Raw genomic sequence first — 9,840 nt, 5'->3', positions numbered from 1 at the left:
TCATGGTAACCATAGGTCAGGACACACAGGGATAAGCAATAGTAATGCGCCCTTTTTTTCCCGAGAAGGAGGAACCATCTTTGCGAAGAGCAGCCGAGCGATGACGCCAGCGACGGCGGTAACAATTTATTTCGGCCACGTTTCGAGCCAGCGATCTCTGTTTCTCCCCCCCTCTCTCTCTCTCTCTCTCTCTGTCTCTCGTTCTTTCCTTCGCTCATATTAACTCGCCGTCCAGACGAGTAGACGGCGTGTTTTTTGCGTCAATTAACACGTGGCACGCAACGCTCGAGAGAGAAGCGCGCGCGACGGATGCAATTTGCTTCCGAATGAACGCACCCCGGAAGAGCGAAGAGCGGGGCGATCCAGGTGCCGATAAACCGGCCCGGAGGCTTCCTTTTTTTTCGGCGGATTAAATCGGAAGCGTGCGGAAATCGGATATGACGTGTGAGTTTCGAGAGGAAAGGGGAGCAAAATCACGGCCGAGCGGATCGTTCTCGGGTCGCGTCCCGAGCCAACTCGATAAATCGCCGATAATCGAGCGAGACGGCCATTCGGCGGCCGGGGAATTAAACGCCGATGCACGCGGAGATCGCGGAAAGCTGGAATGCGCTCTATCGACCGCCGTAATCTCGGCCGGTCCGCAAAGAACCCGAGAGCTTCGGTTAACCGAAGATTCTCCCCTCTCTCTATCGTTTTCTTCAGGTGGTCGATAAGAAAGTTACTCGCTTTTTACCCTTCCGCGCCGCGACGCCGAAAGAAGGTCCTGGGAAACTTGGCGTGATTTTTGTATCGGAGAGCAGAGCGCGATGAGGAACGGACGGAGGGACGAACATGTTCCGAGCGAGGGAAAGTTGCGCCTCTCGGCCGGTGCATGCCGGTGTCGAAGGTCGCGGCGAAAAATCCGAAATGTCAAAATGAGCGCCGCTCGTGTGAGGGCAAAGTTAAATAACGTTCCGCTCCGGGACGAAACGAGTTCGCGAGATGGAAAGGGGAAAAACGAGATGGCAGCGTTTCGGATACGCATATTGTTCGGCCGTGTTGAAATTCCCCGTGAAAAGCCGTCAACGCGCGCGATGCGGAGACGCGCGCTGACGGCAATTCCGCGCGTACCCGCTTGTCGTTCCCGCTCATTCATTACGCGTTCGTTTTGGCCGTCCGAGACTTTTGTCTCTCCGCGACTACGCACGCTCGACAAATTCGCCCGGCAAGTTCCTCGAGATATTCGAGAGCGTTATCGGCGGGAAACACGGAACGGCGAGAAGCAGCCGTCGAAGAAATCCGCGGATCTGCGTCGCGAGACAATGAACGGTGGCGAAGCGTAACGAGGTATGTCGAGATGAAAATCACATAACGAGCGTAAAAAGTCGCTCGCGAGAATTATGCCGCGCCGGCTAACCTTGCGAGCAAAGCACGCGCGTGCAAAGCGAGCAGCTCGCCCTTCGACTTCCATCCGACGGTGCGGAGCGCGAAAATCGCAGCCCGCACTCGCAGGATTTCGGATGGTGGACTACGCGCTCCGGATTTGCGCGAATTTATCCTCCTGATGGTCCTCTCTTACGCTCTCCAGCTCGAGCAGCTCAGCTCTGGAGCGCCAGCAATGGAGATCCTCGCGACGATTGATCAAAAATAGAGAAGGAACTCGAAGCGCTCTCGACTCCGTGGGGATCTCGTGAAATCATTTTCTCGGGAAAAAAAACGAGAGAGAAAGAGAGAGAAAATTCTCTCTCTCTCTCTCTTTCTCTTTCGCAAAAGAAAAGGAAAGAGAGACAGATAAAAAATGTCACGAGTTATCATCTCGAATGAGTTTTGCCTCGCCCACTCGAAGATCTGCTCCAAGAGCCTGCCGAGACCTTCCGTCGTCACGAAGCTTCGGGCACCGAAAGGTATCGTCCGCACCTGCGGTTTACGCACAACGCGCGATCGAGATTCGCGCAGTCGTTGCCGGCCACTTAGATCGCGATTCTTCTATTAGAAAATTAATTACATCTCGCAGATTAGAGAGCGACGTGCTCGCGCGTACGCGCTTATCAGATGGGACGTACATGCGCTGCTTCTTCTTCTTCTTCTCTTCTTCCTCCTCCTCCTCCTCCTCCTCCTCCTCCTCATCGCTTCCTCCCCACCCCCGTCCACCCCCGCAAGAGATATCCCGTCTCGGTGAAGGCAGCGCCCGAATCGGAGCGCCCAGCTTGTCCCTAATTAATCGCGCTCTCAATTAGCGGCCCGAAAGCACGGCTCGATTATAATAACATGATAATACATGGGCCGTGACGAGGTCATTCAACTCTCCGCCGGCGAGACGATTTAAAAACGGCGGGATCCTTCGGTGCCGCGGTGCGATCTCTCAGGATCAGGAGAGCGCCGATGCGAGTGCCAGACAGTGACAGACGGAAAATCAACACGTTAACGTCAATTAGCGGCGATCCTTAACTCACGCGACGGGAACGCTGGACGTGCGCGATTTTCTCTCTCTCTCTCTCTCTCTCTCTCTCTCTCTCTCTCTCTCTCTCTCTCTCTCTCGCTGCCGTCCCTTGTGAATTTTCGCAGCAAACTCGACCTCTCGTTACGGGTCACGCGTACCGTGTCGTCGTTACAGTTTCGTGAAGCAGACGCGGATCTCGAAAATCGCATCGTGGTGCGAAAAACTTGGTTCAACAGTCCACGGTTGGCGCGCGGTTGGTCTGTCGACGTCGGTCGAAGAAATCGAGGCTCTCGGGGCGCCAACAATATTAGTGCGAAAATCGCCTTGATTTAATCGGAGATGTTTCACCAGTTCGGAGAATTTCGGCCGGCGAGAGCATGCTGAGAGAGGCAGATTGATGCGCAAGATCTCTTCAATAAACTTCTCTTAAACTTCAATTCTACGCTAAAAAAGATACTGGAGGAAACGGAGATGATCGGATTTCATCATCGACGCGATATTGATATCTTCTGAATCGTAACGAGATTCAGGATAGGATTTTACGCCGATGCAGTGGTCCGATTATTAGTAATATTCTTCGCCGATGAAGCGAATGTTTAATACTCAGCGATTTTAATTATCGATTGCTGCGTTCCCAGTTTTACCTGTGAATCGTTGCATCGCTAAAACTGCATAAATATGCATCGATACCCGTTAATTTGTATGCTACGCGCGCTTTATTATACTCGACATTGGAAATATTTATAATTCGCGGAAGCGGGAAACAATGGAAACGAGGGAAACGCCACTCGTTAACGACGACGTCGTTGAGAGAAAGAGACAAACAGACAGACAGAGAGAGAGAGAGAGAGAGAGAGAGAGAGAGAGAGAGAGAGAGAGAGATTTCCAGGTTTCGATAAATTCGTATTTCAAAACAGAACTGCGTAAAGTGAATTATTGATCAATAATTACGCATTGCGCGTGCTTATAGTCGCCTCATTAATTATTGCCAATTACTCAACTCCCATGGACGTGCGCGTGCGCCCGAATCATCGTCGAAATTATTTATCCAAGATTTCCCGGCTCCGTTTTCGAAAAAACGACGATTTACATCTCAGAGTTCAATTCCTGTCTTTAGACAAAGACATTTCTGCCTTTCTCACTCTCGCACAATTAGCGCGTTTTTTAGACAAACCTTATCGAGCTTCATTAGTCGGTTATTGCCGTGAGTTTCTTAATTATACTAATCTCAGATCTGCTACGTATACGAATTTCATGACATTAGCGTGGCCAGCCGAAGGAACGACCGATTGAACGCACACACGTACTCACATACACATACACACATATACTCGATGCGATCAGTCGTGAACCTGGCGATATAGATAACGTGTAGCGTTACCTGGCGTTATCCGCTCGTTCTTTTCGGCGGCGGCGGCGACGGCGGCGGCAGCAGCAGCACTTTCGGAATCAGACGCAGGCGGAATTAGCCGTACTGATCGGTCGCGGATCGCCCGGCACGGTTCTCTCCCTCGAATTTCCCACGTTTTCCACTGGCCCGCGAGAAAAAGGCGGAAACGCTGCGCGATTTTCTCGTCGAAATACGGCCGGCAACGGTGCGCAACACATCCGCCGGTCACGAGCGCCCGTGACGGAATGCTGGTGGAGGTACACTCGTGCTCGATCTCTCTCTCTCTGCTGTCGTTCGTTACCCCCACCTCTACAACGCAACGGGCTTACCCTTGTGCTTTTTTTCGAAAAAAAGAAAAAAAGAAGGAAGAAAAGCCTCGCGAGATGTTGTTGCTTTCTCGCGTCATCGTCATCGACGATTTTCCCAGCTCGTTCACCTGTAAATCGAGATCACGGGCGTCTCTCTCGGAGGAGCGAGATGTTGTCACGCACGTCTGCGGCGAGATCGAAAACCGAGCGATGGATCGCGGCATCCGGCATCATCTCGCTGGCGCAACTTGAAACGCCGTTCGATCGCCGATTCGTGACTGCAACTGGGTATTCCCTCGCAGCTAAATATCTCGAGAATTCGCGAGACCGGGATTGGTTTATATATGACCGAATATCTCCTCTTATTCGATTAGCACGCGCGCGTGCGTCGCGCGTGTACGTGTTGTTTGTTTCAGCTGCGCGAGGATACGACGTCTCTCGAAATTAAAAAAAAAAGAAAACATTTGGTGCTTCGTTTCGGCTTTTCTTCGCGTGACTTGTGACTCGGTCTGAATTTCCTGATGGATGAAAAAAAGCAAATCGCGTGAGCGACGCAGCGTGATCTCGATCTCGCTTTGTTATCCTGCGACTCCGCGCAAATTCGCAAACTAATTTTGAACCGTAATTTGATACAGCGAAAGGTAAATTCGCCAATTGCGCGGTTGGGACGGCGACGCCGCGGTTATTTCTGATTTTGAGTTGGCTGTTGCGCGGGGAAAGTCGATAGTGCTAAATTTCCACTCGCGCCGCGCGCGATTCTTCGTTAAGATGGCGGCTTTTGTCGAACGTTTCGCAGGATCCACATCGCTTGTAAAATTTGAACGTACACAAGAGCGGCGGAAAAAACAGCCGGTAGAAAGCGATAATGGTGGGGGGAGAGAGAGAGAGAGAGAAAGAGAGAGAGAGAGAGAGAGAGAGAGAGAGAGAGAGAGAGAGAGATAGAGACAGCGTCGAGAAGCGACGCGCGGATATTTCACATCTGAGAAAGCGATGATTCATTGATAATGACCCGCGTGATTACTCTCATGTCTCACCCAACAGCTTCTCCCGGGAATGCATTGAGAAATCATTAATTGCATAAACAGACCGGCGTGTAATCGCTTGTAGCGTAGCGGGGAGAAATGTGCGATGCGTTGCAACTGCGTAGGTAAAAGCAATTTTTACACTCAATTCCTCGCGCGTCTTTATTATCCCAGATAATCGCACTCCCGCGTCTCTGTGCGTGTATGTGTGTGTGTGGCATGCGCGCGCGTGTTAGGTTAGGTTAGCCCGTGTCTTTTGCGGACATAATCGTTCGTCAATTTGCCGTGCAACGAATATCTTGGGTAAATAATTACACGCTCGCGCGATTAACCAGCCGTTATGGGCGCGTTGCGAGAGAACGAATCTGTCTTCTTCTCTCTCTCTCTCTCTCTCTCTCTCTCTCTCTCTTTCTCTCCGAGAACAACTTCGCATTTGATCGCGCGAACGGGCCATCTTACTAGGTAACCTCGCGCGACGGAGCAACCCCCTCGCGGAAAAACAAGCCCCTGGAAACGTAAACTCGCACGACGACGCTCCGGAGGAAACGAGAGAGCCATCGTGAGAGAGCCACGAGAAAGAATCGTTAGCATTACCTGTGTCAATCATTCGCAGGAAAGAGGAGTCGTCGAGCACCGAAGGAAACCACGCACGTGGACGTCGCGTAGATGTCGTCACGCGGCGACCTTCGGATCCGCTGAATTCGAGAATTCATCGTCGCGCACTCGTTCGTCGACTGCTTTCTTTCCCGCGCGCGCGCGCACGCACGGTGCACACCGTGACACGCGAGAGGGCGCGAGCGCCCGTGTACACGCCATACGACTGACTCACGCATACATACGTACTTACGTATATACGCGCGCATAAGTGGGTGGATAAACGTGTCCCATACGACTGTCGTCGATCGCTAACCTAGGCAGTCCGCGCGTCGTCGCTCTATTACGTCAGCTGGGCCGAGCCAATCCGGAAGAGCGGTCGCGCGGGTCACGTGGCGCTCCCTTCGCCCTCTCGCACGCACACTCGATGGCGCGCCCACGCACACCCTCGCGCGCCCGCGTGTACAGAGGTCGTCCGCTAGGTCGCGCCGGCTAGCCAACGTGCCTCGGCAAAATGGCGAACGCGGAGAGCAATGACCAGTGGCGTGTAGCGTCTCTCGTCCCGTATCTTGCGTCGTCTTCTCTTCTCTCTCTCTCTCTCTCTCTCTCTTTCTCTCTCTCTCTCTCTCTCTCTCTCTTTCTCTCTCTCTCTCTCTCTCTCTCTCTCTCTCTCTCTCTCTCTCTCTCTGTCGTCGGCAACGGAAATATGGATGCCCCTCAGCCGGCAGGTTGGTTCCTCCCCGCGCGTACGTCCGCATTCGCGTTTCGATGATTTCGAGTGAGGTAACGAGCGCGCGAGTTCTGTCAGTCCGTCTGGAAATTAATGTCACTCGCGCGCCGAATTACGCATCTCTCTCCATTACCGCGCGCGCGATGGACCGCGATTGATTTTTAGCGGGCCGAACTCGCCGACGCTCTCGTAGCTGCTCTTTCTTTCTCTCTGATATATAAATTGCATCTCTTAATTTTCCGCCGTCTAGACTCATCGCCGTTTGCCGCGCGGTCATTGTAATGTGTGCACGAGTTCTTGACGTTTGTGCGAATTATGCGCTCCGATGGCATTCCCGTTAGTACGAGCGAAATGTTTCGCCAATGGATTGGATACATAAAAAACGCGCAGTATTGATTCCGTATCCAATACGAGCCGGTGGATTTTACCGGATGTCTGTCGCTGTATACTTTCAGTTAAGTTAAACGAGCCTTACTAGAACGCAGGTTCAACGGACTTTCTGACTAACGAGCGATGTTTTAAAAGATCATACGTTTATTTCGAGATATGATATACACAGAGGTTAGAAACGAGAAGGAAGGAATGGTTCGTTCGTTTTATGAGCGACGTAATCTGTACCGAGAGTTATTAACGGTGAAGATCGAGTCTCAAACTCCAAATTTATCCCCCAGCTAATCTTGGAATAAGTATTCGCGATATTTCATTGTGATGATTTAAAAGGCGACAAATAGAACCGTCTGATATTTTGAAAATTAATTGGAAAAGTACGAAAATGCGAGGAGAAGCCGCGCAACGGCCGCGGTTCCACTTCGGAAAGAGTTTTACTTCTAGATAACGCCGCTTCGAGCGCGTCACTTGAAATATCTAAATTCGTAAACGAGCAGTGCATATAAAGAGGCGAATTGAGGGGGTAAAGTACCCGTGGCATATTCAAGCGCAGCTAACGGCGCGAGAGAAACGATAGTGGAAAAGCGTTATATTGTTTACACATTAAAATCGATATTTCAATTGACATTTCGCGGAAAAACGAATATAGGAGTGAAATTTAATTACGAGACTGAAAACGCGTCTCTCTCTCTCTCTCCCTCTCTCTCTCTCTCCCTCTCGCTGCTATTCTCAGAGGAATCTGCGCTCTGTTACATATCCCCCTCTTTTCTCTTTCTCTCTTTTACTACGCTTTCACATGTTCGCCGAAACTTTATATCCGCGGAGATAATCCCTTCGCCCTGTTGCGATATCGGACGGGCGTTTTGATTTTCTCGGTTCTCGGATCGCGCGGCCGGGCAGAGCGCATGGGGGAGGGAGATAAAAAAAGGTATCCGGGACCAAAGGCGCGCAGGACAAAGGGAACTGTCGTCCTGTACCAGCTGACAGTGGTACGATCGTTCTCCGTTCTCTCGCCGCTTTTTTCCCCGGACCACGCAATTTTTTAATTGCCCTGCATGTCAGCGCCACACACGCACTCCTCCGCTTAGCCGTTGACTCCGCGTTTGAGCGCGGGATAAAGGGAAAAGCGGAGGAGGTGAACTGGAGGGAGGAGGAAGTGGCAGAGGGACGGAAAAGGCGAAGGTGAGCAAACCGAAAGGGAATGGAAATCGTGACGAGCTTTTAAATTCCACTCGGAATAGCGAACAGTCATTTTCGTTACGCGCGTGATGTTGATATTAAATAGCAGCTTCTCCTCCATCTTATCTCGCCGGTAAGAACAAACGGGTAGAGGCAAGCGGGAAGAGAGAAAGAGAGAGAGAGAGAGAGAGAGAGAGAGAGAGAGAGAGAGAGAGAGAGAGAGTGAGAGTGAGAGAGAGGGAGAGAGAGAGAGAGGGAGAGTTGGAAACGTCCCAGGATCATCGGACGCTCTTTTCGTCGGCGAAAAGAAGGCTGCTGCCCAAGGGAGAACGGAGAAGTCTACGTGCCGGCGGATGTAACCACGAATTAACAACCGCGCGGAATTAATAAATTACAACGTCGATCGCACGTTATCGCAGCGCGTAACCGCGCTCGCCCGCGGTTTCGCCTAATGCCTGCCGCCTCCCGCCCCGCCCACAATCCCGCCGTGATCCTAGACTCCCACGGCAGGACGAAAGTAATTCCCGTAATTCTCTCGCATTAGCCTTCCCTCGATATGCTAATTGCGATCGCGATAAGACTGCGCGCTATGCTGATTTAATGAAACGGACACGCGCGTGGGACGCGCGTACATAACCGAGAACTCGAGAGACGCCAGCAAGGAAGAAAGCAAATAAAAGGGACCATCGGCTCGGCCGATCAGCTGGCCGATCCGCGGCGGGATCATTTGCGTCGGGCGAGCCGGCGCGAGATGGGTCGGTCGATTTGCATAGCGAGTTTTAAAAGGACTGCAATGTGTGGCTTTCGCGCGCGTGTCAAGGCAAAGGCGACGGCGAAGGGCGAAGGGCGGACCTCCGGCGGCCGCGGGCAGACGTGGGGACTGTGTCCTGCAGGTAGCCCCTCGAAATCGGTAACAAATAATCGATAGTCCCGTCCAGGGACAGAATCCTGATCTGACCAATGGGCTCGCCCATCGGGAGGGTAAAGGACGATCCCTCACGCGGCACCCCCGTCGAATCCCCCGCCGGGGATCAGTATGCTGTCTGCGAGTTACCCCTGGGCTACTTTCGGCCCATTGTTAGGACGATCCTGATGACTGTTGGCTCGGCCAAAATGGCGTGCGGAAATGCCCACGTCCGCGTCGCCTACACTACGCGCGTGGCTTGCGCAGGAGCGAAAGTTCGGGATATGTCGAGAGTGCCTTGTGTAACAATCGAACGCGTCACCGCGGCCGACGCGTTTGCGCTCGAAATCGATATCGTATATTGTTCGATCGGAGGCGCTCCTTCCGCGGCAGAATCGCGGCGAAAGCAGCAGCAGCAGCTTCGTCTCGTCTACCGGAGGCGCAAACTGAGATATATATCCGCGCTGTAAATTTCCATTCTGCTGATTGAAATTTATCGCTGACTTCGCGCTGCAGAGCTGCTCCGCCGCTTCTTTGAAGATTCTCTCTCTCTTTCTCTCTCTCTCTCTCTCTCCTCCTTTGCTCTCTGTCTTTTCTCTCCCGTGCGTTCTCGCGAGAGTTTTCCGGCGTGCGACCGAAACGGTGTTTTACCTCCTCTCGGTCTCACGTGCGAACGGTCTTACCGGAAGGCATCCTCTCCTCCCTTCCCGCCGATCGCTCAGCAGCGGTCGGTTTTCGAGAAACCGTTTCGCACGGCCGCGGGAAGAAGTTTTACGCGTCCGGCGAGGCGGCAAGAAGCGACAGCGAAGCGCCGTTCGCGCTCGCGGTTATCTCCCGTAATTATTTTTTATACGCTCCACCAGCTTAGACGCGCTATTATAGGCGCCCGCACGGACCAGCGACTTTT

This window comes from Harpegnathos saltator, unplaced genomic scaffold, assembly GCF_003227715.2.
Source record: "Harpegnathos saltator strain DR-91 unplaced genomic scaffold, Hsal_v8.6 scaffold514, whole genome shotgun sequence".
NCBI classification, from domain to species: domain Eukaryota; kingdom Metazoa; phylum Arthropoda; class Insecta; order Hymenoptera; family Formicidae; genus Harpegnathos; species Harpegnathos saltator.
The sequence above is the reverse complement of the archived record's forward strand: the minus strand, read 5'-3'. Positions refer to the sequence as shown.